Source organism: Antennarius striatus, chromosome 11 (assembly GCF_040054535.1).
Source record: "Antennarius striatus isolate MH-2024 chromosome 11, ASM4005453v1, whole genome shotgun sequence".
NCBI lineage: Eukaryota > Metazoa > Chordata > Actinopteri > Lophiiformes > Antennariidae > Antennarius > Antennarius striatus.
In genome coordinates, this window is record NC_090786.1 from 2,040,627 (window position 1) to 2,047,601 (window position 6,975).

Consider the following 6,975-nt stretch of genomic DNA (forward strand, 5'->3'; position numbering starts at 1 on the left):
CTTTTTGTTTACATCAGGGGTGCTCAATAAGTATCAATCACGACGATAAGAACGTACGATAGCACTTCATTGATCTTGTCGGGAAAATTACGTTCACATGCCTTGCACAGTCTTTATGCTTCGTCGTCTTGGTACAGCCCCTTATTGCTACAAATATTTATGCAGACATAGCACCAGTCACACGGAGGGTAGATGTGTGTCCAAGTAATCTCTACGATCAGCTCAGGTAATACTTTGAAATGAAATAGACCTGAACTCTTCTGGAGTGGAAGATGAGATGTCAACACAAGCCGACATCCAACTGAAGTCCAGAACTCATGGGACGGTTCTGGAACTGACTTACTGAGGAAAAGTCACCCAACATGAGGAAATATGCTACCGCTACCTCCTTCACTGCCGTATTCAGCTCCGCTTATTTACGTTCATTAGGTTTTTTTGCCACATGAAGATCACTAAGACCAATCGTCATTCCGTCATGAATGATCATTTGCAGTTGGATTCCTGAAGGTTGTGATTGATAATCAGAAAACTAAGGTATAAGTGTTAGCAGAGTTTGGTTAGCATTTTTCAAAAAAAGACAACACATTATGGTGTTTTAACAGATTTCTTTTATTATAAGCCAATCAGAACATGACCCTTCAGATGAAACACTTAAATCTTCTGGTTCATTCCCTTGTTTGGATCAGGACTGAAGCCACAACCACAGCCGTTAAAGCTATTGATTACGTTTTAAACATTTATACTCATTTGGCTGCAGCTGTAGTTCGATGAGCGATCAGGTTGAAGCGCTTTCTTCCGTCGCTGAGAAAAAGGAGAATATGAATTAAAATGGAGCAAAAGAGATCAGAAAATCTTCCAAAACAAACTGAACTGACGAACCAGAGGTTTGACTTTCCTGCAGGGTGCTGTTGGTTTCCTCGTCCACATTGAGTCACATTTAACTACCATCATTTTCCGGACTATTGAGCGAACCTGTCTATAAGCCGCAGGCATCTAGGTGTTGTAACTTAAGATATTTACTGAAAGATTTTTAAACATTTTATTTACCACATTTTTATTACCTGTGACAAGGCAGTCAAACAACATTGCCCTGCCAAACGTCTCAATTTATTGATCCTGAGCTAACGCCCAGCAGCGCAGTTTCCCTCTTTGATGGCCAGATCAATCGCCTTCAACTTGAAAGCTGCATCATGGATCTTTCTTTGCGTATTTTCCATCATAAGGGGTATGTGATGTACAAAATGTATGTTCAAAACACAAACTACAGTAACTCAGCACCTTCTCTTCCATCTGACTCGCACTTGTATGAAAAGAATTGGAACTTACAGTCCAGAAAATACAATAGTGGCATAAATATGTGTGAGATAGACCAAAGCAGAGCTAACTAGTTAACCAAATACAAGCTGAGGCACTAGCTTTGAGCGACGACATTCCCACACAGCGCTACATTACCTCTGGACACAATCTTCACCTCGAGGATGAAGTTCTCGTACAGACGGTGCCAGACTATACAAATCACATACGTCATGAAAATAGCTAATTTTAATTCACGCGTTTCTGAACTGTTTCACGAGTTTGTAGACGTACAGTTGATACAAGAACCAATGGTTTTCCGGATTTTAGGAGTTGGTAGGGTTAGGGAGGACCACTACGTGTATATAGAGACCCGAAAAAATGTTTTTCATAATAAGACCCCGTTAAAGGGGTCCTACTACAAATACGTGGAAGACATGAATATTCTCATCTCAAATACTTATTGCTTCACAGATGAGCACTGCGTTAATTACTTATTTAGTCAGTAAATTCCCTACGGCTCCTCCTGACTGGTTAGACGTGATCCAATCAGCTCCACCCACAGGATTGGAACAGCTGTGACGATCTAAAGTACACCATGTTTATCTCCGTTTTCTGTCGACACAACAAACGGAATGAAACAAGATAGCGACGTCTCAGCAAATTCCTTGCCAAATCACTGAAGTAGTCTGAAACTTATTTTTGGAGTTTAATTTTCTCTGAGTTTAAAGATTTTTAGTTGTTTGGTGAACCTTAAATGCCTCAGATGATAAACAATCAAACAACTCTTTAAAATGCCGACAGGATCTCATCTTGATGAGGTTTCCCTCTTCGGAGGACTCGTGCCTCACCTTTGTTGTCCTCCTTCTGGTCTGTGGAGGATGGCTGAGCTTCACCGCTGCTGCCGTCCTCCTTGTTTTCTTTCAAACTGTCGATCACGTGGTGAGCTGGGTCTTGGACCGGCTCGGGAAGTTGGTCTACTACCTCATCCGCAACCTCTAGACCCAATTTCTCTGCAGGACAAACACAGTTTGAGTTAGACCATGTGATATCTGCTCGTTCCAGGTCATGAATATCGTGTAAATTAAAGGCTAATAATAACTTCAAACGGCGGCTAAAGTTGCAGCACAGAACTGTTATCAGTGTCTGAATCCTCCTCTGCCTCTGTGTTCACCGCTAATTAGCTCATGTTAGCATGTTATCAGGCCAGGGTCGAATGACAAACACTTCAAACATGCTACCTGCTGAACGTCAATCGGTATGGAAGCAACGTTTAAGTTTAGCACAAATAAGTCCCTCCACCTTCATTCACTCACTGACTGTTTTCTTGAAGAAGCTTTCCATCGTCCTCGCTGTTGTTCGTCTTCTTATAGACGCGTTTCCGTTGATCTGAGTCTCTGACAGGTGAAAGTGGAGTACTCGTAGCTGCTGAGGAATGAGAAAAGTCTGCAGAGTGGATAAACCTGTTTCACCTGGGTCGACGCCCCACTGTGACATCATCGTCTCAGGTGTTGCTGATTAGAGGTTCAACAAGTTGCAGAGAGACAAAGAGAATCAGAGCAAGATGATGTTCTGAACTGCGAGTTGATCAGTTAAAATCTTCAGATGTGGTCCTCACAAATGTTAACACCTGAATGTAGCGGCTGAGTGGCTCAAGCAAAGAAATGTCTTGAAAGTGTTTGTTAAAATCTGACAATTGTTTACCTCCCTTGCATCTCCAGCTCTGATACCATCAGTTAGAATCTTCAGATGTGGTCCGACTTCCTACCCGGGCTTGGAAAGGTCTTCAGCCCTTCCCAACCAGAGGCCTGTACCATAAAGCTGGATTAACCTAGCCGGGCTTCCTCCTACTTATCTGGCTTCACTTACCCAGACATCCGCCCTCTGGATTTTCGGTACCATAAAGCCGGCTATCAACTCACTAATTCAATCCAGGCTTGTCCACTCTAGATCTGTGCGCGCTCACATAAAAAGGGCGGAGTTTGCTGCATGCGACCAATCGCAAACATGCAACAAACCGGCCCGAGCCGCATATTTCACAACAGAGGAGCAAACAATAATAATAAATACGATCAATACAAATCAATAATCCAGGCAAAAAGCAACACAAACCTCTACCTTTATACAGTCATTGTTCAGCCAATCCCACCGGATTACAGCCATCTCTAAATATTCTCTCTGCCTGAGCGCTCTGCACACAAGCTGTGACCCGAGATCCACCGGGTTCTCAGGGAACGGACGGCCCGTTTTCCAAGAGAATTAATTGGTCAGTAGGTGGGGCTGTTATACCTGCGGAGCTCTGATTGGTCAGTAGGTGGGGCTGTTATACCTGCTGAGCTCTGATTGGTCAGTAGGTGGGGCTGTTATACCTGCTGAGCTCTTATCCTGAACTTATCCTGCTCCGGAGCAGGTTAGGTGTTCAGCATAGGTTACCATGACAACCTAGCCCGATAGAAAGTCAGCCACCTTTATGATACCAAAAAGCCAGGGTTAAGCCTGAAGTTATCTCGCTAAACTGTAATCCAGCTTTATGGTACAGGCCTCAGGACTGAGATGTTGACACTACAACCCGATATCCAGCTAAAGCCGCAAGCATCTGTGTACCTTATGTACAACTAAACAGACATAACAATAAAATTAATTTTCCACCCAGAATCCCTGAGGGTTTTGCTCAACATGCAGAAAACAGCAAAGGTATAACTGCTAGCAGACCGTGGTTAGCATTCTGTTAGCATTCTTCAAAAAAGACAGGACGACAGATTATGGTGTTTCAACACATTTCTTTTATTACAAGCCAATCAGAACATGACACATCAAATGAAACACTTAAATCTGTTGGTTGATTTCCTTGTTTGGATCAGGATTGAAGCCACACCCACAGCCGTTAAAACTATTGATTATGATTATTATTGAAACATTCATACTCGTTTGGCTGCAGCTGTAGTTTGATGAGGGATCAGGTTTAACCACTTTCTTCTGTCTCTGAGAAAAAGGAGGAGAATATGAGTTAAAATGGAGCCGAGACGATCAGAAAATCCTCTTCCAACACAAACTAAACTGACAAACCAGAGGTGTGCCTTTCCTGCAGGGTGCTGATGGTTTCCTCGTCCACATTGAACCACATTGAACTGCCATAATTTCCGCACTATTGAGTGCACCTGTCTATAAGCCGCAGGGCGTCCAGGTGTTGTAAAATGAAATATTTTCACAGTAAGATAAATACATTCTAATTCATATGATTACCATTTTTTTGTTACCTGTAAAGCAGCCATATCTATTGCCTTTAACTTAAAAGCTCTATCATGTGCCTATGTTGTGTGTTTTCCATCATAAGGCGTGTGTGAGATGTACAAAATGTGTGTTCAAAACAATCAAACTACAGTACCATCTTCCTTGGTGCATTGTCTTGCCCATCGGTCTTTTCCATCGATACCCACCAGTATCTTAAAATCACTCATTTGCTCAGGTTCTAAACTAACCCAATTAATATTTAGCAGAATTACAATAAAATATGAAGAATTATATAAAACGATGTGGGCATTCGTAAATTTGAGATTCCTTTGCAGCGTCTGAACCGGCGGTAACATTAAAGGGGTCATACAGTTTAATGAAAAACACATTTTTCTGGTCTCTAAATATATACAGTATATAGTAGTCCTCTCTAACCCTACCAACTCCTGGAATCTGGACAACAAGGGTGAAGTTTGGTGCAGCTAACGGTGAAGTAGCATTACTCTCTTAAAAGGATCACTCCCAAACGTACATACCTTTGTTTTTATTCTCTTATCTATTCTATATTTTTAACAATTTACTTTTAGCTCATTGTTCTCTATGGCTTTTTCTGGAGCAGTGCAACTACAGTAATCCCTCGCTTATTCACGCTTCGAGATCCACTACATCGCGGATTTTTAGTTAGTAGTCATGTGATACCATACGCGCATGCCATTGGCTGACAGCATCCAGAAGTGCACTGCGTTCCGATTCACGGTTCCTCCTGCGACTTGTCTTGAATACAAAAGTGCTTTAAATAGTCGATAAGAGAGTGGGAAAACGTAATACAGATAGAAGGTGGTTTAATATCAGCATGGGGAGGGTTCATAAACGTTTAAATTACCGTAAATAATAGTTTGTTGCTATATCGCGGAACTTCGTTTTTCGCGGGTGGTTCCTGGAACACATTAACCGTGAGTAACGCGTGATTACCGTATAATAAAAAGCGATTTCCCCCTTGGGGATCAATCAAGTTTTCTGATTCTGATTCATACTGATGAACCAGGTGCTTCCCGAGAAACAAACAACCAGTGACTCATGTCCAAATATTCATAAAATGCTGTATTGTGTTTGCAAGTTTGTATTTCTGAACCGCGTAACACATCTGACTATAGTTCTCCTTTCTGCCTTACTATGTGTGTGAGTGTGTGTGTGTGTGTGTGTGTGTGTGTGTGTGTGTGTGTGTGTGTGTGTGTGTGTGTGTGTGTGTGTGTGTGTGTTCACACAGGTGTGGTGCCGACTGGATGTCATCCTGATGAGTTCATCTTCTTCAGAGGATTAATGCCTCACCTTTTTCATCGTCCTTACTGCCTGTTAAGGATGACAGAAATCCACCACTGTTTGTTAAGTTTGACAGAAATCCACCGCCGCTGCCGCCCTCGTCCTCCTTGTTTTCTTTCAAGCTGTCAATCACGGTTTGAGCTGGATCTTGGACCGGCTCAGGAAGTTGCTCTACTGCCTTATCCGCGACATCTAGTGAAGGATAAACACAGTTTGAGTTAGCATTACATTTTCACGCTCTATCACCCTCTAAATCGGACATGAACGTCAATCGATATGGAGGCGACGTGAAGGTTTGGGATCAAAACAAGGCCTCAGGTTTTGAGAGGATGTGACAGAATTACTAATAATATCAGCACAATAATATATAAAAATTATTAAATTAAAGTGTCAGAGTCCAGAAAACATCAGCTGATCTTAGAAACTAGAATTTAAAATCTCGACAGGACAGAGGTGAATCAAACACCACGATGAGAACACAAATCAGTTTCTCCACTGTCATTCACTCACTGAGTACTGTTCCAAAAATTCCAGCCATCTTCCTCGCTGCTGTTCGTCTTCTTACGGACGCGTCTCTGTTGATCTGAGTCTCTGACAGGTGGAGGTGAAGCTCTTGCAGCTGCTCAGGAATGGGGCAATGTCTGCAGAGTGGACCAACCTGTTGCACGCCCCACTGTGACATCATCGCCTCAGGTGTTGCCGATCAGAGGCTCATCAGGTTACAGAGAGACAAAGAGAATCAAAGCAAGACGCTGATCTCCACCCTTTGTGTGAACTTGAGTCACTGAGATGCTATGTAGTCACCATGGAGGACCAGAACCAACCGGTTCTGTGACAGAAATCTCAACAACAAGTTCATCAGTGAAAATCTTCAGATGTGGTCCGACTTCCTACCCGGGATTGGAAACGTCTTCAGTCCGTCCCGTTTGTTTACATCAGGGGTGCTCATTACGTCGATCAATCGCGATAGAAGACAAGACCAGACCAGACAAGGGGCGACAGTAGCTCAGTCCGCTAAGTCTTGGACTTAGATGCAACATCTCTCCTCAAAGCTGCCTTGCCATGATTTGGCAAACTTCAGGAACCTGTCAGTCTGTCAGAGTTTGACACTTTCAAGACATTTTTTTGCTT

General features: G+C 42.7%; 2 long non-coding RNA genes across 2 annotated transcripts; both read right to left on the bottom strand.

Moving 5' to 3' along the window:
- Positions 1-585: 585 nt before the first annotated feature.
- On the bottom strand, positions 586-3,012 carry LOC137603988 (uncharacterized). The gene is made up of 4 exons (XR_011037375.1): positions 2,998-3,012; positions 2,610-2,807; positions 2,145-2,306; positions 586-801 (listed from the first exon to the last, which is right to left on the bottom strand). It is a non-coding gene; the product is annotated as an uncharacterized lncRNA (long non-coding RNA).
- A 1,047-nt stretch (positions 3,013-4,059) lies between these two features.
- On the bottom strand, positions 4,060-6,505 carry LOC137604107 (uncharacterized). The gene is made up of 3 exons (XR_011037381.1): positions 6,355-6,505; positions 5,854-6,036; positions 4,060-4,275 (listed from the first exon to the last, which is right to left on the bottom strand). It is a non-coding gene; the product is annotated as an uncharacterized lncRNA (long non-coding RNA).
- Between the last annotated feature and the right edge of the window lie 470 nt (positions 6,506-6,975).